At 46.0% G+C, this 22,868-nt stretch overlaps 1 protein-coding gene across 9 annotated transcripts in view; it reads right to left on the bottom strand.

Annotated features, from left to right (window-relative positions):
- The window catches only part of SVIL (supervillin), a 240,088-nt gene that overhangs the window by 192,119 nt on the left and 25,101 nt on the right, over positions 1-22,868 (bottom strand). For all 9 annotated transcript variants that reach the window (XM_082618197.1, XM_082618199.1, XM_082618201.1 and 6 more), the window contains exon 2: positions 6,173-6,271. The gene's annotated coding sequence lies outside the window, so the exon portion shown is untranslated. The remainder of the gene's footprint in view (positions 1-6,172; positions 6,272-22,868) is intronic.

Raw genomic sequence — 22,868 nt, 5'->3', positions numbered from 1 at the left:
AAACGTCATTCATATTTGATGCTCCCAGTCTACATCCATCATATCTTTTTAAAATTTTTTGCAGTACACGGGCCTCTCACTGTTGTGGCCTCTCCCGTTGCCGAGCACAGGCTCCGGACGCGCAGGCTCAGTGGCCATGGCTCACGGGCCCAGCCGCTCCGTGGCATGTGGGATCTTCCCGGACCGGGGCACGAACCCATGTCCCCTGCATCGGCAGGCGGACTCTCAACCACTGCACTACCAGGGAAGCCCCATCCATCATATCTTAATGCTCCACCTTCAACCCAGAGAAGTCCAAAACATGCAAGCAAGAAGGAACCCCAGACAGCAGCCTTTCCAGCCCCTTCGGTCTATTAGTGAAGAAATGCTTGTGATCCCAGCAGTGAAGCCAGAGTCTGCTTATCTGTAAGACGACAGGTCTAGAATCTCACCTGAGCCTGCATTTGTGACTGGCAGCTGTATGTCAGAGGTAAGCTAAGACACCGTTCCCTGGAGGAGTTATGTCCACAGGATGCAGCCAACCAACTCTGAGTGCGGAGAACAAGCTTTTGTCCAAACAGGGACAACTATACACGGCAGAAGCCTCCAGAGCTGGGTGAGAATTACAGCGCCCTCCTTGCCCTCTGCTCCGCCATGGTTCTCCCCTCCTACTCAGGAAGAGGGGACCAGGAGCTGATGGGGGCTGATGGGGGCTGATGGGAGGCGCGGCCACCTCCTGGCAGTGCTTTTCAAGCCGCCCACGTGTAAAATGAAAAACACCTGGCCCCACAGGTGTTTGTGGGAACGCAGGGATTCTATTGCTCCACTAAACTTCTACTAAAGTCTCAAATGCAGTGATCAACCCACACAGCACCGCCTTGGGAGAAAGGCTGCTGACAAAGCCATCGAAGCTGCTTGAAGAAAGAAGCGCAACCCCGACCTATGTGCCCTGTGTCTCCCTCTGCATCAGCTGGGCCTTCTTTATTAAATACTTTGTTAGAAAAACAGTAACCTAAAGGAAAAAGCACTGAGTGTAGGGTGGAAGTCTTAAGAATCAACAGTCAGAAAGCAGACACTTTATAAACACCCGTGTGTGTGAAGGATGTCACAGGCCAGGGATCCAGTCCTGCCTTTATCAAAATCAAAGTCTGTTCAGCGGAGATTGGTGTCGAAAACACACCACCTGGCACGAATACTCTGAGATGAGTTTTGTCCAGGGGCCCCAGAAGTCTCTCTCCCAACAGGTGCACCTGACCTCCCTTGCTTCTTGGGGGGGGGGGGCTGGTGACAGCTTCAGTGACCTGTCAGGTTCAGCCCATTGAGGAGGAAAGGGAAGGGCACTGCAGGCTGTAGGAACAGCGTGTGCGAGGTCGTGAGGTTGAGGCCGCGCCTGGCATTTTCAGAAGGTGTGACTAGGACATGGGACAACCGGGTGGGGACGGAAGCCTCCATCAGAGGGCTCTCTATGCCGGCTGAGACTAGATGTCAGCCCTGAGACTGCAGCCAGAGACTCAGGCGCTAACAAGGGCCTTGAGCATCTCGGGAGGGTGACAGAGTCCAGTGCAAGCGGACAAGGGGAGGGAGAGACAAGGTGGTCGCGGCTGAGGCTCCTGACTCCCCAGCCTGCCAGTCATCACCTGCCAGGCTCGCCCCTCTAGAACCTTCCCGGGGCAGCACCAGGCTCTGCAGAGCTGCAACCCGGTGGGCTTCCTGGAGGCGGGGGCGGGGCAGGGAGCGGGCAGGTGAAATTGGGAAGGGATGACACGGGGAGAACGGAGCAGAAGCGTGGAAGGGCTGGAGAGCGAGGCTCAGGGCACACGCAGCAGAGAAGGGAGGAGAAGCTGGCAGCAGGTATGGGACACAGAGTGAGGACTTCATAGTCGGTGATGATGAGACAGACCGCGGCTACCTTAGCACAGAGCCTGACAGGGGCGGGCTTGACCGTTTCTAAAGTGTCAGCCCAGGGATGTGTGTGTGTGTGAGAGAGAGAGAGACAGAGACGGAGGGAGAGAGAGACAGAGACAGAGAGACAGAGAGAGACAGAGAAAGAGAGATGGACAGAGAGACAAGAGTCAGAGAGACAGAGTCAGAGAGACAGAGAGACAGAGTCAGAGAGAGACAGAGAGACAGAAACAGAGATGGACACACAGAGAGAGAGATGGAGACAGAGACAGAGGGAGAGACAGAGACAGAGAGACAGAGAGAGATGGACACAGAGAGACAGAGACAGAGAGAGACAGAGGGAGAGAGACAGACAGAGAGACAGAGAGAGACAGAGAGACAGAGAGATGGATACAGAGGGAGAGGGAGAGAGAGGGCAAGAGACAGAGACAGAGAGAGAGAGACAGAGAGAGATGGAGACAAAGACAGAGAGAGACAGAGAGAGATGGAGAAGCAGCAGAAGCAGAGGAGGGGGGAGGAGCGTAAGGCCTGGGTTCTACTTAATTAGTATCTCACGACCGTCTCAAAGGTTCCCCCCGGCTGACCAGCAGGCAACTCCTACTGTGCCTGTGGTTAAAGCCTTGGACCTACAGTGTCCTTTCCAGGTAAACTCACGTGGCACAGAGGTTCTAGAAGAGTCTGCCTCCTGCCCTCCTCCTTGTGATCTCCTGGGAGGGCGCGCCAACAACCAGAACGGGCCCTCAGGGCAGCTCCTCAAAGATATTACTCGCTTTGACTTTCCATCCGCCAGACTCCTTACGTCCTGCAAACCACACTCCACGCCGTCTGCGCTCCTTTCCTTACTTCAACAGGGGCGGGGCGGGGCCGCGGTCGCCTGAACCCCCATCAGGGACAGACACTCGGCCTCTGCCGCCACGTGACTCAACCACAGGCTTCCTCTCAGACCCGAGGGCAAGGCTCCGTGTGAGAACCAGCACACGCCCTTCCGGCCTCGCCTCTGCCCCCAGCCACAGCCCATCCATCAGAGACGCTTCCTGGGAGGGGCCGGCGAACACAGCACGCACGGGGCCCGCCAGACACGCGCGGCCGCTCAGCCCTCGCTTCCCGGCCACATCACGCCTGTCAGCGTCCTGGAAACGCCTTCAGGAGCCGGCAGCTTAACCCGTGGTCGCCAAGGCAGTGGCAACACAGCGCACGCCTCCCCGGCCCCTCCGAGGGAACCAAGCAGCAGTGATCCCACCCCGCAGACCAGGGGTCGGGGAGGGGAGCTGCCGCGGTGGCAGCCCAGCAGGAAGTGCATGGATGAAGGGACGGTCCTGCCCCGAAGGCCTCTGGGTCAGGAGGACGCAAATCGTTCTGTCATTCAGTAAATGTTCGTCAAGCACCTTCCTTGTACCAGACACTGTTCCAGGTGCCTGGCGTCAAGTAGCGGACAAAACAGAAAGAAATCCTTCTCCTCACTGAGCTAATATTCTAGTGGTAAGAGAGGAATCACCTCTTCCCACATACCTAGTGAAAGGAACCAAAGCAATGACACCAGGCGAGGACCGAGTGATGCTCATACAGAAAGAAAGAGGAGAAAATACTTTTTGCTGGAATAAGGGAGGCTTGAGGAGGAAGCAGGGGCAGAAAAACCTTGTTAAAACACAAATATGGGGCTTCCCCGGCGGCGCAGCGGTTGAGAGTCCGCCTGCCGATGCAGGGGACGCGGGTTCGTGCCCCGGTCTGGAAAGATCCCACATGCCGCGGAGCGGCTGGGCCCGTGAGCCATGGCCGCTGAGCCTGCGCGTCCGGAGCCTGTGCTCGGCAACGGGAGAGGCCACAACAGCGAGAGGCCCGCGTACCGCAAAAAAAAAAATAAAAAAACACAAATATGCCTTCAGAGGCTCAAACATACAGGCATCTCCAAAACCAGAGGACCCCACTGTGCCTTTCCTTGTCTGTAAGGGCCGCTGCCCCGCCGCTCCCCAGCAGACACCAGTGGTTCAAGGGCGGCAGAGCAGCCGGGGTTGACGTGACGGGGTCACGTAAGGGCCTCGTAACACTCAGGTGTATAATTGACTCACATAATCTCCCTCCCAGCCCAGCCAAACCTACACACCCGCTTCTGACAGCTTATTATCTATCACCTTGTGTCACTGCCCACCTCGGTGGATCCGAATTATCATGCACCCCGATCCAGGGTGTGCTTTGCCTGGGCCCACCCCACTCTCCAGGGCACTCTGGGCTCCCCAGCTGCACCCTCTGAGGCCCACGTCACACAGAAGAACGCCCATAGAGTCATTCTCTCCCTGGGCAGCCTTTCAGGAAATATGCTCAAGAATCAGAGGTTAAAGAAAATTACCTTTCAGTAGATGTGCAATAATCTAGTTGAATATCTTTGCTTAATTTTTTTTAAATTATTTTATTTTACTTTTTTTAAAAAAAATAAATTTATTAACTAATTAATTTATTTATTTTTGGCTGTGTTGGGTCTTTGTTTCTGTGCGAGGGCTTTCTCTAGTTGCGGCGAGCGGGGGCCACTCTTCATCGCAGTGCGCGGGCCTCTCACTGTCGCAGCCTCTCTTGCTGCGGAGCACAAGCTCCAGACGCGCAGGCTCAGTAGTTGTGGCTCACGGGCTTAGTTGCTCCGCGGCATGTGGGATCTTCCCAGATCAGGGCTCGAACCCGTGTCCCCTGCATTGGCAGGCAGATTCTCAACCACTGTGCCACTAGGGAAGCCCTGCTTAATTTTTTTAAATTATTCTTTTTTTAATTTATTTTTTATTTTTGGCTGCACTGGGTCTTCGTTGCTGCGCGGGCTTTCTCTAGTTGCAGAGGGCAGGGGCTAGTCTTCGTTGCGATGCGTGGGCTTCTCATTGCCGTGACTTCTCTTGTTGTGGAGCATGGGCTCTGGGCGTGCAGGCTTCAGCAGTTGCAGCACGTGGGCTCAGTAGTTGTGGCTCACGGGCTCTAGAGCATAGGCTCAGTACTTGTGGCGCACAGGCTTAGTGGCTCCGTGGCATGTGGGATCTTCCCGGACCAGGGCTCGAACCCGTGTCCCCTGCATTGGCAGGCGGATTCTTAACCACTGTGCCACCAGGGAAGCCCCTATTCTTTTTTTATTATTATTATTTTTTTATTTCTTGGCTGCGCCATGTGGCGTGCAGGGTCCTAGTTCCCTGACCCGGGGTGGAACCTGTGCCCCGTGCATTGGAAGCATGGAGTCTTAACCACTGGACCACCAGGGAAGTCCCTATATTTGCTTAATCTTTAAACTATGTGAATTTTAAAAAAACACACACAGACCACTTTGCTTCCTTTGGGCCATCAGTTGAGAAACTGCAGAATTTCTTTTGCTTGGAACCTAGAAAACCTTGTCCCACATCCAGCCAGGCTCCTTTTCTGGAACATCCTTGTCAGACAGATGTGCAGTTTCTATAGAAATACCTCCATCAACAGAGATCCTCCTCCAGGCAGGGCAGCCTGTTCACTAGACAGTCAGAGATTCAAAAATTCTCCTGACATTCCTTTACACCCTCAGCCCATGGGCCCTAAAATTGATTTGGCTTAAAAAAATGTAGATCAATATTAATTTAAATATGATTTCTTTTTAGCTATAAATCCAATCATTAAGCAGAGCGATTTGAAGAAGAGGGGGAAAATAAATGGATACGCTGAGAGCAGGAACTGTCATTGTCCATAAGGACAAAACGCTGCCGAGAGAGTTTGGAAAGACTATCTTTGGGGAAACAGTAAGTGAGCTGATGGTGGTCCTGAGTTTTTGCTGTGAGTTCTGGGGAACGGGAACGAGGGTATCCAGCGAGGACTTCTAGCTGCGAGAGGCTCACCGGCTTTAGGATGAGGGGGCTGGGGGAGGGTGCTGCTCCTGGGGTCCAGCCAAAGACAGGGTGGGGCTGGGGAAAGGGTAAGGCAGCTGCCAGTGATTACGTTTTATCAAATCTATGTGTGATTAAAATGAGTCCCTACACTTTGGCTGTCTTTCTCTAACTTCTATCTTGGAAATTCTCACATTCTCTCTCTAAATGTGGGGATGTCACACAGACCAAGCCTGGGAGACGTGCCCAGGGATGCAGTCTAAGAAAAAAAAGTAAATTAACTCAGCTGAGTCCCACCTTAATGCTCCGGTATACCTACCTGGAAAGCTTATTTTAAAAGAATATGCAAGAATAGTACGAGTTGTTTTTTTGGTGATAGCAAATATCTAAAACTCTTGGTTATTTGTGTGCTGCTTTTTCAGCTGGTGGACACAACAGTATTGCAAACACATTGTGAAATGATCAATACTTACTTTTTATTCTGTGACTCGAAACTCAAAAAGAATTCATCATCCCTTCCTGGGCTTCTCCTTTAGTTTCAGAAAACGACCAGTCTCCAATGTAGCTAGAATCTGAAAAATATATATATATATGCTTTAAATTATAGGCTGTAACTTCTAAAGCTGAGGAATACATACATAAGATGGAATAAATTCATTTGCCTTAAGTTAACCTCTGAAAATACTGGACTTCACCCGACTTTATCAATATCCCTCACTCGCATAAGGCCTCGCACAATGGGAAGTGAAACTGACAATTTCTATAACAGTTTTTTCTACTTGGTCATTTTGACCACGACTAAAATTGCCTTGATTAACCTGACTTAACTCGAAACATTTGCCTTCAGCTACTGTAAACAACCAAGTTACCCCCAATTTCAGCAACAAGGAGTTCCCTTTCTTTCTCACTGACCACGTTACCACTGTGACAAGTTACGTCAAAAAGCATCACAAGCTGTTCACCCACATAAGCAGGCGACCCAACAATATCCAGAGACCAGAGCGGACATGACCAGAGGGGAGGGAAGAGAGTCAGCTATGCTTTCTTCATCTTGATAAGAGGTAGCAAATCGAATTTTAACGGATGAACAAACTCCTATCCCCCAAGGATGCACTGAAAACCTCCCAGATCTAGAATTAAAATAAAAAGCGCTGCCGTCTTTAACCACGTAACATTCGCTAATTCAGTCTGTGGCTGCCTCACGGCGGTGAGTGAGCACATCTGCTTCTCCCTGGTGATGTCTGGTGGCTTCGTTCTCTGGACCTGGCTCAGTGCAACTTCAGAAGCCAAAGGTCACCAGCGCTCCCGGGTGACTGAATACGAGGTGCAGTGTGGCAGGGACAACCTTGCCTCTGAAAATGCATCCAGAACCCGGTTCTGTGTCCTTCCCAGCTTTCTTTCTTTATCCCAGACTCCCTGGGATCTCGATTTGCGCCTCTGGCAGCAGCAAAAGGAATGTCCTTCCAGCTTTCCTTGCCCCTCCCCCTGCTTCTCTTAGCCAGACCCTTGCCTTAGTATGTTTCTTCCTGTTTACAGTAGCAACTAAAGGCATTTAAGTACCGCAGCGCACACAGAACTGTGCTACCGGGATGAGAAGCTCTTTTTACATAACTGTCTACCTACAGAGATGTCCCCGGTAACATGAAGCCAAAACTCTCTCCAAACTCTAAAGTATAGAGATGCTCCGTTGCCAGGATATATTGGGCAGGATATATTGAAGTATGTCAAAACACGTGTACTCAATGGATTATTATTACTGTTATTAATGGCAGTCACTAGAACAGATCAATGTGAAAAAGAGAAAGATATTAAGATTACAATAGATAGGCAAACACTTATAAGAGATACACAGTTGAAAAGAGCAGAATTTAAAATTGTTCCAGAGTGCTGATTACAACTATACCAGAAGTATGACCACATATGGATGTAGCTATGGAAATTATAAGATATATAGAGATATATATTTATACATCTTATAATTATATATAGATATCTACAAATCTATATATAGCACAAATAAACTACAAGAAAGAGTTGGTTGATGATTATTAAATTCTAGGATTCTATGAAAACAGAGTGATAAAGCTCTTCCCAGGCTTAAAATACGCAACACAGGGGCTTCCTGGTGGCGCAGTGGTTAAGAATCTGGCTGCCAATGCAGAGGACACGGGCTCGAGCCCTGGTCCGGGAAGATCCCACATGCCACGGAGCAACTAAGCCCGTGTGCCACAAGTACTGAGCCTGTGCTCTAGAGCCCGAGAGCCACAACTACTGAGCCTGCGTGCTGCAACTACTGAAGCCTGCGCGCCTAGAGCCCGTGCTCCACAAGAGAAGCCACTGCAATGAGAAGCCCGTGCATCGCAACAAAGAGCAGTCCCTGCTCTCTGCACCTAGAGAAAGCCCGCGCGTGAAGACCCAACGCAGCCAAATATAAATAGAAAATTTAAAAAGTATGCAACACTTCAGAATCACAGAATCTTGTCACCAGAAGGGACTTTAGCTCAACCTTTTCATTTCACAGATTAGTAAATTATACCAAAAGAAGTTAAGTGACTTATCCATGGTCATAAACCTACTTCCTGGCAGAACTGAAACCAGCATGGGGAGGTCCCCACTCATGAATCTGCCTTCTCTTCAGAACACACTGCAATGGACTCACGCAAATAAATCAGGGGGTCCCGGTTATCTGAGTGGTCATTGTCCAAAAACCCACGTGGTTAGGAGCTTTTTTTAGGGAAGCACACCTTCAAAAGTCTACGATATTTCCTAATATCAAGTCATTTAAATGACTTGAATTCCCACTCAAATTCCATCCTTGTTCACCGTCAGCATCTTTCCTGATTGCAAATCTTGCCCTCCAAATACAGAATTTCACAAGGTTAATCAAAACGGCATTAGAGAACTTCCCCAATAACAGGTGAAACAAGGGCAAGTGGGGACTGAGCAGGTGGATGAGGCAACAATCTTTAAGAAAAACATTTTAAGTTGGTGGTGAGATAGGGATTTCAATACAGAAAGAGTTTAATAGTAAAGAATCTAAAGGGCCCAAAGGAAAATGACTAGGACCTCAAATATTCCTGTAAAACTGACCATCTTGAAGATGTGATGTCAATGTCAAATGGGATTTAAAAAGTACCACGATATACAATCATACAATTTTGTCTAAAAATGTATTCCTCTCCAAACAATCAATACTTGATTTTTGCATTGCTCATTCTAAGAGGTAACCATGGTCAAAATGATCTTCTAAATTGTGTTAAATATAAACTAAAAGAATTATTTTCATGATATTCAGAGTTTTGGGCAAGATAAAGTCCCAAAGCTTTTTAAAATTGTATTATGAAATTCTGGTCCCCATTTAAGTGGATTCAATTTAAATGGCCTTTTTCTGGTTCTAATTATCCTCAGATAACAAGGACCTGCTGTGGAGTCTTCAAAAATAATTTTTTAAAGTATAAATCAGTACTATGCAGGGTATTTATCTCATTTCAAGCCAAGCATACATTTTAGGAGCAGGAACTTTAGATCCAGAACATGAAATATCAGGGGACAGTGTGTTTTTAGTTTGTCCCTCTGCCATAAAAAATAATGCATTTTATATTTTATTTTATACAAAATAAAAAGGTTACAGAATTACAAATGACTATATTTGTCTCAATTTCTTTAAAAAGTGCAAAAGTGTAATAATGTCTTTACCATTCTGAATTACATAATTAAATTTTACACCCTATTTTATTTGAACATAACCATGAAAAAAGCTACATAAGGTTCTTAATAGTGGTTAATTTGCATACTGTGATTGGTTCTATCATTTGCAGTTATCTGTGGTTCTGTATAATTCCTGGCCTGAACTTCACCTGAGAACAATCAAGTTGGCTGAGTTTTCCTGTGCTCAAAATGTTTATTACACGAAAATGGTTGCTATTCAGGGCTGTTTAACATTCACTCAGATAATAAAAGGCCTTCTAGTATCATGAAAACACAAGGTTTCATTTTAGAAGCATCAATTATTCAGTGGAACATTTTCTTCTAGAAGAATAAAAAAAGAAAGAGAATATTTTTTCCATTAAATAAAATTGCAATGTTCTATAGTAGAAAGATATTTTTTTTCTTTTATTTTCCAAATCCGTAACAATACTAAGTGTCTAAATAATCAATGACAGGGCTTCCCTGGTGGCGCAGTGATTGAGAGTCCACCTGCCGATGAAGGGGACACGGGTTCGTGCCCCGGTCCGGGAAGATCCCACATGCCGCGGAGCGGCTGGGCCCGTGAGCCATGGCCGCTGAGCCTGCGCGTCCAGAGCCTGTGCTCTGCAACGGGAGAGGCCACAACAGTGAGAGGCCCGGGTACCACAAAAATAAATAAATAAATAAATAAATAAATAAATAAATGAATAAATAAAATAATCAATGGCAAACACACCTTAAAGTATGTGGTGTAATAAATTTGAACGATTCACTTCTTGGAAAGTTTCTAGCTGCTGTGACAGAAATAATAAACAATTTATGGTTCAGTTTGTTTACTAATCCTGTCTCAAAGGTCAAGGCCAAAATTATTGACTCAGTCTTGCTGTCAAATTTACTTTGCAAATGAGTATGAATGTATGACTCAGGACTAAGATGTGACTAAAGCTTCCTTCCAGGAAGGACCACAAAGCTCCCAGTTCCCATAGCCATCAGAGGCTGAAGAACAAAGGTGGGGAATACCAGGCAGATGCTTGAATTATTTCACCACTGCGGTCTAAGAACAGTAAGAAGAAACTGCTCAAAATCACCTTCCCAAATACTTGAGACTCGTGCTAAGTGAATCCGATGAGCCCTCTGCTCGGGTCCCCCTTCCTGGAGTGGAATCCGTGAACAAGTGGAAATTCAAGGACCAAGGGAATCCCTGCTCTACTGACTCAGGTAAGTTACTGCCAACCTCAGGGGAGACGTTTGGTTGTTTTACTGCTCTAAACGGGAAGTGTTTGTGCAGGGAAGCTTGACCAAACCATAGGAAACAAGAAATCATGGATTGGGCTCCTTATTTTTGGCCAGCTGACTTAGAAGCAGGTGTTTGTCAACATTAAAACTGCCTTTAAAAGGAAATGCACCGCTAAACTTCCTATCAGCTCTAAGAGATGACGTCACGAAGATGATAATAAACGTGACTAACCCTCCCCTGTCTGCTCAGCATCTTCTAGCCACGAGGGAGGGAGCATCCCCACACTGTCTAAGCAGGGGGACCAGGTGGGCTCAGGAATCCCACAGATTGCCTTAAAACGCTTCCTAACTGAGGCACGTTTCCTCACCTTGCCAAACCTCTTTACTCGTCTGTAAGATGGCTACAGGAACAAAGTCGTACGATTCTTACTCGCTTTAAAGTGTCAAGTGTGTAGCACAGTGCTTTGGACACAAAATATTCAGGTGGTTCATTATTCTTCTTTTTCCTGCTACATACAAAATAGAGTACCTTTCTACATTCTTTTGGGAGAAGCCGCCTTAGATATTGAATATTTTCTCTACTTAGAGCTGATCCTTTCCACCCAAAACTGTGACTGGGAATGTTTTTTATTACTGTGAAAATACAGAAAAAGTAATACTTCAGAATGCAGCATTCTAAAATCCTTTTCCCTAACAGTTACTCCAGAAGAGAAAGGACCCTTACGATTTTGGTTTAATGATCACTAACACTGGCACAGCATCAGGCACCGTTTTTCATACGTTGACTCATTTAAAATCCATAATATCCCCATTTTACAGATCAGGAAACTGAGGAGCAACTTGTCCACATGCCAGAGCCACACAGGACCTCTGTGCTGTGTATTTACTTGGGGGGAACTGGGGAGGAAGGGTAGGGAGGGAAGAAGGAACAAAAGCAAAACAGTCTAGAATATTCTCCCCCCTCCAACACACATACATAGCAAAGAAGATTTTAATTGTGAAGACATCAAATACCTTCCCACTGGCTAGTTCTTCAAATAAAAATGCTTGATTTCTTATTTAAGTATTTTCCTAGAGATTCTTGCAGAAACCGGAGGAAAAAGGGGGCTGGTTACCAAGCAGAATGGTGTCAGGTAGCAGCATAGAGAGAGGACCCCTGCAGGGCTCTCAAGGTAGGAGGGTGAGAAGGGATGGTTCTAGACCTTACTGAAATCTAGCACCAAGTGGCTGTGTTCATCGCAACTGCACACACACAGGACACCTGTGAATTCCAGCCCGTTCCCCCAGCGCTAGAAACCGTCCCCAAAGCATTCTTCTTAAATATGATGCCTTCAAATGTGAGAAGAGCCAGAAGAGCAGGAGCTGCTACTGAAAGAAGTATGGGTACATATGCACGTGGCCTGTGCAAGGTCATTACCAACATTAATCAAATCTCCATTCATCATTAAACATGATCCCCATTTTAGAGGCACGCTTAAGAGATGGAGCGTTTTGCCCCAAGCCACCGCAGACTGACTGATAAATTCCAGCTTCTAGACGCTATGATGGACTAAGGAGTCCAGTGAGGTTTTTGAAAGGCAATCATCTCCCCGCATCGCATAGAGACACCCCTGGGAATGAAGAGGGGTGAACAGTGCACCCCAGTAAGAAGAGGTACACCTACGTAAACAAGGATGGGAATAACAAAAATTAAGTTATTAAGTTGCTTTGTTAAGTGCTTTGCAAAACACGATTTAATGCTGTCTTTATATAACCACAGGGGAAAAGGGAAACTAAAGAATTTGCAACGTGTGGGAAACCTCGAGGTGAGAGGTTGACATGAACTGCACAACGTTAGGGGCAGAAACGTAAGGAAACGGAGCTTTCGGAAATAACTGTGGATTCAGAAGAAAAGACGGCAAAAGGGAGAGAGAGGACCAAGGAACCACTGCAGAGCCAGGTGCCTCTCTCTCCTGCAGATAACCGCACTGCTCATGGCATTTCTGAGGCCAGGAATGAGGAAACTACCGCATCAGAGGCGGGGGCTCAGAGCACACTTGCCGTTCGAGGGTGGGCCCCTGGATTCCACAAAGTGAAGAGAAATTAGGAATGAAGATGCAGCAAACACCAGGGGGGCATCTGCAGCCAAGCGCTTTAGAATGTTAATTTAAAATTAAATTAACTCATTTACGGGCTTCCGTGGTGGCGCGGTGGTTGAGAGTCCGCCTGCCGATGCGGGGGACACGGGTTCGTGCCCCGGTCCGGGAAGATCCCACATGTCGTGGAGCGGCTGGGCCCGTGAGCCATGGCCGCTGAGCCTGCGCGTCCGGAGCCTGTGCTCCGCAACGGGAGAGGCCACAGCGGTGAGAGGCCCGCGTACCGCAAAAAAAAAAAAAAAAAAAAAATTAAATTAACTCATTTAAAATGCTAATTTGTCATTTCAGAGGGTGAATAAGCTTGATGTCTCCCATGAGAAAACCCCACTGCCTGAATCATCTCACTCCCCCCCAAAAGAGGCAAACTTTGAAGGGAAATAAATCCCATCGCTTGTATTTAAAAAGCTGTTCAGGTGGCAAGGGATAGACAGTGGAATCACATCCACGTGCGCAAATGAAAAGTTGCCTGAAGTTTCCCTCAAGCTCCGTTTCAGAATCAAGGTGGACAGAAAAAGTGCCGTTAACAGGTGAGAAGGTGGGGAGGTGTCCGGTGCCCGTTTGGCTGCACCATTTAAGCCAACGGGAGCCAGCCCGGCTGGAAAAGCACTGTCATCAAATGACACCGTAAGACCACGGATTTGGAAGCGCTCAAGACAGATCTGAACAACTGGTGGACGGGCTGGATTGTGTCTGAGAGCTGAATACGGGAACGGATTTTAATAACTGAACAACGGCTCTGGTTTTAACGATAGGGCCGGACAGGCTGAGGCCAAACTGACTGAGGGTTTTTTTCAGCCCGATTTGCTAGACTTTTTAGCGAGTGGTATTGGTGGAGGTGGAAACACTGGATGGGAAGCCAGGCAGGGCCAAATCTCCAGGCAGGAAAACGGGGAGACGGTTCAAGTCCAGGCCTCGGCGTACCTGGGGTCAGGGGCACCTGCTGCACTGTTTCCTCTGGGTACGTGGGCAGGTGAAAACGCTAGTCTGTGAAGAGAAGACACCAAACCAAATGAACAGTGGTTTGGGCTCGAAACCCTCCCTTTAGACAAATAAGAAACTGGAGAGTGATTTTCAAAGTTGACACGGATGGCGTCTGACTGACCAGGCAAAGATGAAGGGAGGTTTCCAAACTCAGGGGAGAACAGCTGTTTTTCTTCAAAAAGGAAAAAAAGAAAAAAGAAAAAGAGGACACGATAAAGAATATAAACGCAGATAAAGGAAATTAATTCGCCTAAAATAAAGAGGGGCTCGACATGTTGGCTTCTTTAGCAGATAATTGACCAAGACTGAGTGCTCACCGCATAAGACCAAACTGCTGAAATCAAAAGCAATCGAAAGGAGAGCTGGATGAAGGCGGTTCTTGAGGGGACGTCTGAGCTCTACCTTCGTTTGTGTGGGCTGGAAATTCACGGTAAAATGAAGATCATCCTCGGTCACGTTTTTCACTGAGAATGCCCTTGGATGAGTATTTTCCCCAAACACTCTAACCACCACATGATCCCACAGACACCTTTTCACCAAGGAGACATACCTGCATAATCTTTCTGCCAACAGGAGCCTAGAAATGCCACAGGAAGAGCTCTGGGCACCTGCTCCGTGAATCCCCTGCCATAGCCTATAAAGCAGCAAAGAAATGTGTACTATTTCCATGATTTCTGGAAGACAGCATTTGGCTGCTACTCTACTGCCCTCACCCCCGATCATAAGTGCATCCTTCTTGGCTATTCGGATACTTACATAAACGCAAGTTGGAGCAGCACTGTAACTGGGCCCATGTAATCCCAAGGCTCCAACAAGCAGCAGGTACCACTGGGCCTGCCATTTTCCTCTTCTCCATACTCCATCCCTCAAACACCAGGTGCCCTAACAACAGCAGGCACATCTTCCTCCTGTCTCCCACCATCACGCCCCCCCAACCCCACACTGCAGGGATGGACCCTGCATGGCAGCCCACCCCTCTGGGTACAGCCATGGGCGCATGACCCAGGCCAAAGAGACTGCTTTCACAGGACTTGATTAAGCAGCACTGGAAGAAAGAGGGTCTTTCTCTTTCTTTTTGGGTCAAAGCTGTAAGAACTGCCAGCAGCCATCTTTCAGGCCCATCTCCCAGAGGACACATGAGCCTCATCTGAAGCCAGGTTCACCCTTGGATTTCCCTAGTTTATAAGTCAACAAACTCCATGTTTTGCTTAAGCTAGTTTGAGTTGGGGGGCAGGGAGATGTGTAACCCCCAACGTTCCTCGAGAAACATAACTGTTGCTTTTTTTTAATAGGAAAGAGAAAAATCTTGTATCTAATAATATAACCAGTTACCATTTCCCACCCAAAAAGATTCTCCACATTTCAACAGAAAATAATTGTTCACAAATACATTCATAAAACAGTCACTTATTTTAGGCAGAAAACTGTTCTAACTTGATGCTTGAAACCTTAAAATTAAATGGTTTAATTATAAGGCTCCAAGTTATCTTTTCATATATTGTGACATTCTAATAAATTTGAAGGATTGTGTAAAACAGTTTTTAAATAACTCTGTCAGACAGGATGTGGTGGCATCTTGAAAAAACAATGAGCCATGGGGTTTCCCAGGGAACTGTCCCAGGCTAAAGCCTCATAACGACATCTATAAAGGATAGAGCAAGTGCTACTTCTGGAATAAATGTCCCATCAAAATCGGAAAAGCTCCTGAAAGAAAAAAACTGCATACTCAACAGCACAAGCAGACGCCTTCTGTCTCCCTGTGGCACTCGACATCCCGGAGGAACCTGAGCCAAAACCAGCCCTTGGAGACCAGGGGCAGAGACAGTGACCTCCCCGCTTGATTCTGCGGGAGGTGAACTCCTGGATGGGATGGTCCACGGAGCAGCCGCCCCCTGCAAGCTCAAGCTTCTGCACTTATCCCATCACTCACTCCCTGGACCCCGAGGGAAGCTGCAGCCAGAATTGGGATGTTAGTTCCGATCACAAGTTGATGAGGTTTATCAGATGGAGTAGGAGTAATCAATGAAGTTATTCCACTTCATAAATAAGGCCACCCTCATGGGCATCGGTCCAAGATATATTATGGTGACAGTGATAAGAAATCCCTAAACCGACAAAGCTCACAGACCTTTGATCTTTCATGACGTTCCAATGTATTGTCTGTGGACAACCTGACCACCAGACCCATCCCTGGCTCTGAGTGGCTCCTGTCCCTGGTGCAAACCTTCAACTCGCAGCCTGACGCTGACACGTTGTTTTCTGCATGTCTGCCCTTCTGGAAGGGCCCAAACTCTAGAGAATCAGGGATGGAGTCTTCCTGATCTTGCTTTGTGGCACAGATTCTGAGGAATTTGACAGGCTGCCTAACAAATAAATGTTCATTAAATGGATAAACCTTATTTCCTTTCACTTTGCTGTTTAAAAAGAAAAAATAAAAAAAGCAAAACCAAAACCAAAAGAAATTCCAAACTTGGATCTTAGGATCTCAGTCAAGATACTCCCGGGCTTCCCTGGTTGCGCAGTGGTTGAGAGTCCACCTGCCGATGCGGGGGACACGGGTTCGTGCCCCGGTCTGGGAAGATCCCACGTGCCGCAGAGTGGCTGGGCCCGTGAGCCATGGCCGCTGAGCCTGCGTGTCCAGAGCCTGTGCTCTGCAACGGGAGAGGCCACAACAGTGAGAGGCCCGCGTACAGCAAAAAAAAAAAAAAAAAGATACTCCCAAAATATGAGGGGGCCCAATGCAGACTTCGGGGTAATGTGAAATAATCTAGGTGTTTATTTTTAATACAGGAAAGAGCATAGTTTAAAAAAAAACAAAAACAAAAAAACAAAGAAAAAATTTCTAACTTTAAAACAGACCCAGGATTCTTCCCCTGCTTGCATGTTTTTTTATCAGTCTTTTAAAATTTCTCTGCATTCAGTTATTGAAGGTCCTAACACTGGATTTGAAAGTAACTCAGGTCAATTCAGGGTCAAATACCAGAGACTGAGCACGCCCCCTGCACAGGCTGTCTCTGCTGATAGGGAACTGTCAGCCCTCAGCCATCAACACCACCTGTTGTCAGAAACCCCCCTCTTGAAAATCACTTCTTCCACCCCAAATGCATTCCTGTTCTCCACTCCTGTGCCCTCCGTTCACGACAAGTGAAGCAGAGGAAGGACAGGAGGACAGAACAAAGGCCCCTCGGTCAGCCAGTCCTCAGGGCGCTCCAGCACCTACTGGGGCTCTGGGCTCAGAACAAAGACCCCAGCGAGGGGCCAGCGGGGCGGACATGTGGCCCTGGGCAGGCGACCTCTGCTAGGGGAAGGGTCCAGACGTTGGTGGCCTCAAAGGGTAGAGGGAAGCATCAGTGGGCAATCCCTGGATCCGCCTGCAAATAACAGAGTCCTAAAACATGGGATGTTGCCCATCCCATCTGGAATGCCTCAGCAGCCCTGAAAAACAATCCATTCAGTGGAAAAGGCAAGTCTCTACGGGGAGGTAACTGTCAGATGTGTCCTTGACCTGGGTGTTTATTGCTTTAGACTGAATGTTTTGTCCCCCACAAATTCATATGTTGAAACCTAACCCCCAATGTGAAAGTATTAGGAGGTGGGGTTTGGGAGTTGAGTAGGTCATGAGGGTGGAGCCCTCATGAATGGGATCAGTGCCCTGATAAGAGACACCAGAGAGCTTTCTGGCCCCTTCCACCATGTGAGAACACGGGGAAAAGACAGCTAGCCATCTATGAGCCTGGAAGCGGGTCTTCACTAGACACCAGATACGCCAGCACCTTGACCTTGAGCTTCCAGCCTCCAGGACTGCAAGAAACACATCCGTCATTAAGGCACCCAGTCTATGGTGTTCTGGTATAGCAGCCCAAACAGTCTAAGACATTTATCAACATGGAAGTTCACTGCTATTTCTTACTTCTGTGGGCTGGGCATGCCTACCTTTTACCCCCAAACTGCAACCACTCTTCTCTCAACCAAATCTGTGATTTCCTGTTAGGTTTTCCAGTCCACAGAGCTCATGCCACTCTGCAAATCCATAGCATCTCACAAGTGTGTGTGTGTGTTCACTTAGGAACTGAGCATGCACTAATAGGTGACAGAAAATAGGTTGTTTTACAATACTTTGGAAATGTTTACACCATGTCTGCCTCACTAGCAGGGAGTATTTTCTCACTCTTTTTTTTTTTTTTTTATCTCCAAAGCACCTAACACAGGCCCTCATGTAGAGTAGGTTCTCAAATATTTGTTCCCCAAATTCCATCTAGAATTTAATTTCTTTGGTTGTTGATCATTTCCCCCGTTGTTCATTTCACCCACAACCAAGAAAACCATTTACTGGTGAAACAGAAAAATGAACTATTGTTCACTTTTATTTGAGGGAATAATCCTGGGACACAAACCCTTCCAATAACAAAGCCAGGATAGAAGATACAACAACTGAATAATATTACCCTGGAAACTCAATCATTAATCCACAAAACACTCAGCTTTGGAGGGACAGTGACAAACGCACTGCCTCTGTCTTGGGAAGGGAAGGGAGGGAAGAAGATGTATGAACAAAAGTACACTGAAGTTCCACACGTGCAGTGAACATATACACACAGGGCTCTTGCACACACAGCCGGTGCCACCAGCAATGCTCTTCATGGTACGACTGCTCCTTAGATTTCAGCTTTTGGTTCCGATGGCGCCTCCTCCAGGAAGCCCTCCCTGACCACCAGTGTAAAGGAGGTTTCTGCCCCCACCCCTAACCCATTTTCCGCACAGCACCCTGCTGAGCACCTATAGCACATTTGTAAGCCTGGATTTCTTGGTCCACGGCTCATGTCTGTCTCCCCTTCCAGTCTGAAACTCCAGGAGGGTAGGGACAGCTTGTTCTTTGCACCCCTGCTCAGAGAAGGTGTGTGTGTGACCAGTGGACACTGTGAGGATACATGTGCCAGGATGGCCAATCCCGCCGCCAAGGTCAAAGGTGGAGGAAGTTGGAAAAGCCGTCCTAAATCACAGAGGAAGTTCATGGGAGCAAATCGTCACCCCCAGGAGCAGAGGAGATGGGCAGGCCTCGGGGGAAATCGTGCTCCCTCCTGTTACTCACGTGAAATGGGTACAGCCACTGCCAGTGGGGCTGTGTCAGCTCCCCTGGCACAGCGCCCGGTACCCAGGACTCGAGCAATTACCGCCACTCCTTCCTCTCTTCTCCGGAGCCAGGTGATTTGGAAAAAAACACATACAAAGCACAAAATCCTCCTTGGCACCCACATCCCTGGCGAGGGTGGGAGCCAGGTGGCGGAGACGTAGGCAGAACGGAGCGAGGAGGGTTATGTGATCAGAACGTAAGCTCAAGCTCACACTGAATTAGGACTGAACCCCTCCCTGGTTGTTCGGGGAACTGCTCAATTTCATTGCTTCCTCCATCAGCAAAGATAACCCAGAGTGACTCAAGACCTGGCCTCCTAAACCAAAAGACATGTGCAGATACCTCTCAGGAGTCCTCAGGGGGTGCTACTTTAGCCTTTAATACGTTTAAGGAAGCAATTTTTTAAAAATTACCCTTCACTTATACACTGGTGTTATATTTAAGTTGAGAGGCTTGCAGTGGATCTGTTTAAACCATGTCCATGTGGTACCAATTTTAGACACATTAATACCTTCTGAAACGTTAGGAGAGCAGAAATGAGAGCTTTACCATTATTTTTTGAATGCATGGGACAGAAACCATGAAGTTTTACAAGTTCTTTATCTCCGAATATTGGTAATTAAAGGAAAACATGGTGGGGGGGTCATTTTTCCTTTAATTTGCAACTTTCCCAAAGAGATCTGCAGTGCAGTCAAAAGTAATGTAAGCAGCATAAATATTCATGGTCAGAAGGAAAAAGGTGTGTATGGTAAACTGAATAATTGCTCCTCCCCCACCCCGCCCAATAAAAGACATTCATGTCCTAATCCCTGGAAGCTGTGAAGGTTACCTAACATGGCAAAGACTCTGCAGATGTAATAAAGTTAAGGACCTTGAGATGGGGAAGTGATCCTGCATTATCTGGGTGGGCCCAACACACTCACCAGTGTCCTCACAGCAAGAGGCAGAGGGACATCAACTACAGAAGAAAAGGATACGAGGATGGGGGCAGACTGGAGAGAGACGCTTTAAAAACGGAGGAGGGAGTGCAGGGAAAAGCCAAGGAACGCGGGCAGACACTAGATGTTGAAAAAGACAGAGAAACAGGATCCCCTTGGGAGGCTCCAGAAGGAACTGGCCCTGCTAATACTTGGTTTTATCCCTGTAAGTCTCCTTTTGGACTTCTGACCTCTGGGACCGTAAAGGAATAAATCTGCATCGTTTAAGCCATTAGTCCTGTGGTAATTTTTTACAGCGGCAACAGGAAACAGATACGGTGTGACTGTTTGTTACTAGATGAAAAATCTAATTTTAAAAGAATAATTATAAATTCTCACCCCCGAACACGTAAACTTCTAAGTTTGACCTAATAGATTCTGGGCGCCTTTCCCTTTGCAAACGCTAGAGCTCTGGTCCATTTCAGACAAAGTCTCCTCCAGCATCATCAAATGCAGGGTACAAATGGAAATCTGTGTTCTATGTTTCCTATTACAAAGGTATGCTTTCTTGAACCTTATCGTGTTAATTGAGTTCTTAGATATAGTTCTTATGTCATATTAGGATTAAAATAGGAATAAAGGAGACACGATTTCACAGAAATTCTCCATACCAAACTTAAAAAATTACAGCTTATCTGCAGTCTGCTCTGGTTGTGTCTCAGGCTGTATTTGTTGGCTAAGTAATATACACAGAAGTTTGAATGAGAACTCAAAACTTAATAATTTTATACCCATTGCCTTCCCTCTACTTCTGGAAACCATTACAGCTGTAAAAGGACTACTGCACTGTAACTAACCCATGTCTGACTAATAAAGAGCATGGCATCCCTCACTTAAGGAAATGGGTAAATGTGTTAGCTGACATAATCTACCAAAACCTTACACTATAACTCAACCTGGAAACATCTGAAGCATTTATAAACAAAATAATAAGGAAATGAAAGAGCATAGCTCCACAGTTGCTTAAGAAGAATAATATGTAACCGTTTAAAATTCTAACAAAGAACAGAGGAAGTAAATCCAAGTAACTGAGCCACAGTGCTTTGATTGTATACTCTGAATAGGAATCTTCTAGTGAGATGACAAAGAAGTGCAGGAAGTCATGGCCCTTACTTGTAGTTTCCTGTTGGCAGTGCCGTCGGAATTGGAATTCAGATACTCTTCTATGTGTAGTACAGGTAGCATAAAGCAAATGAATAAACACACACTTCCTGCTGGAAATCCAGGCTTTCAATGTGGGAAAAGGGAGATACAACTATGGAATTAGAGAAAAGTGAGGAAGGACCATGTGGAGATGGATTTGAATGGGAGTGTATCAGTATGAAGTAACTTTTTTCTTATATTTACTTCCTAACTCTGTCCAATGAAGAAGCCTAGACACTGGGACACCACCTCAGCAAAAAGCACACGTGGCACCCACATCTTGACTTCTAAGTACGCTCCCCAAAAGGAACCAGGCTCCATAGAGAAATGCCTGATTCCAAATCTGCAGCAATGACAGTACACAGTGAATACAGAACTTATATTGTCCCTTTAAAAATGGAGCCATTTGATGATTTTCCCGTAAGCGATCAAGCTTTTGGTTACCTGAAGTGGGATAACCTAATTATACCTGCCTCCCGCTGTCATTAAATTAATACACAACATCACTTTTGGACAAAAAGTGTCCAAACTGAATCTCATTATTAGGAAACAATGAGACAAACCCAGAAGGTGGGACATTTGTCATGACTGTAAGTCCAGAATTTGAAAAAAAAAGACAGTTTCATGAAAAATAAAGAATGGCAGTATCACTATTCTAGATTAGAAGATACTAGAGAAGCAAACATCCCCAAAATGCATGAACATTAATTGGATGTGGGTGGTCTGGGGCAGAGGGCATAAGAAATTTTTTTGGACAACTGGAAAAAAATTTTAAAGGAACTGTGCATTAGATAACATTATTGAGTTAATGGTAATTTTCTTCAGTGAGATAATGGTGTTATGGTTATAAGGAGACTGTCCTTATTCTTAGGAAATTCCTGAAGTATTCATTTAGGGATAAATTTCATGATGCTTGCAATTTAGATTCAAATGATTCAGCAAGGAAAAACCTGTATGTGGAAAATCATTGATAAATCCAGGTGAAAAGTATGCAAGATTCATTAAACTGCTCTTCACACTTTTCTGGAGGCTTAAACATTTTCAAAATTTAAAAAGTTGGAAGAAAAATTCCAAGGAAAGGAAACTAAATGTCTTCAAACCACATGCCATGAATTTTGCCCTAAACTAATTTCTACTCATTACTATGCTTGCTTGTTTGAAGATATCCAGGGGAGTAGTGCCAATAACAATGTCAGCTATGGCAGTTGTAGTAAAGGACCAAAGAAACAGTGTTTTACAGATACGAAGCGCTCTTTACATAATAATTAAATGGACTCGGACCAATTTAAAATAACGTGGCATATTTACAAATAATAATCAAAGCCACTGTGCTAAGTACTTTTCATGTATTATCTCATTTACTCTCATATTAAAACATCTAAGATAGGTACTGTTATCATCCCCATTTTATAGATGAGGAAATTAAGACTCAGTAAAGTAATATAAAGTATAGCTAATATGTCCATACACATATACATACATACACACGTAGCTAGGCTGTGATTTAAACTCGGGTAGCCTGACCCACTAAATGATGGTAAAAACATCTTTCTTTTCAAAATGTGTAAACTTACATTAGTGAAAAAAGGAATTAGTTATCAGGAAACGAAAGATTTTGACACAGTTTTGAAGACAATGAACACAACCATAAGAACACGCAACTATAAATGAAGAACAGAATGCAAAATGCCTAGAAAAAATTACAATCTGAAAATAAAAAGACCTAATGAAATTTTAAAATAAGGAATACCAAATAAAAATTTCAACAGATGAGTTTGAGGATAAAGTTATGGGAATCTCCCAGAACACGGAGCAAAGAGATGAGAAATTAAGGAAAAGATAAAAAGATGGAGCACTAAATCCAGGAAGTCTAACGTAT

The sequence above is a fragment of the Mesoplodon mirus genome (assembly GCF_964341445.2).
Source record: "Mesoplodon mirus genome assembly, chromosome: 4".
NCBI lineage: Eukaryota > Metazoa > Chordata > Mammalia > Artiodactyla > Ziphiidae > Mesoplodon > Mesoplodon mirus.
Note: the sequence above shows the minus strand (reverse complement) of the source record. Positions and strands in the feature narration are given on the sequence as shown.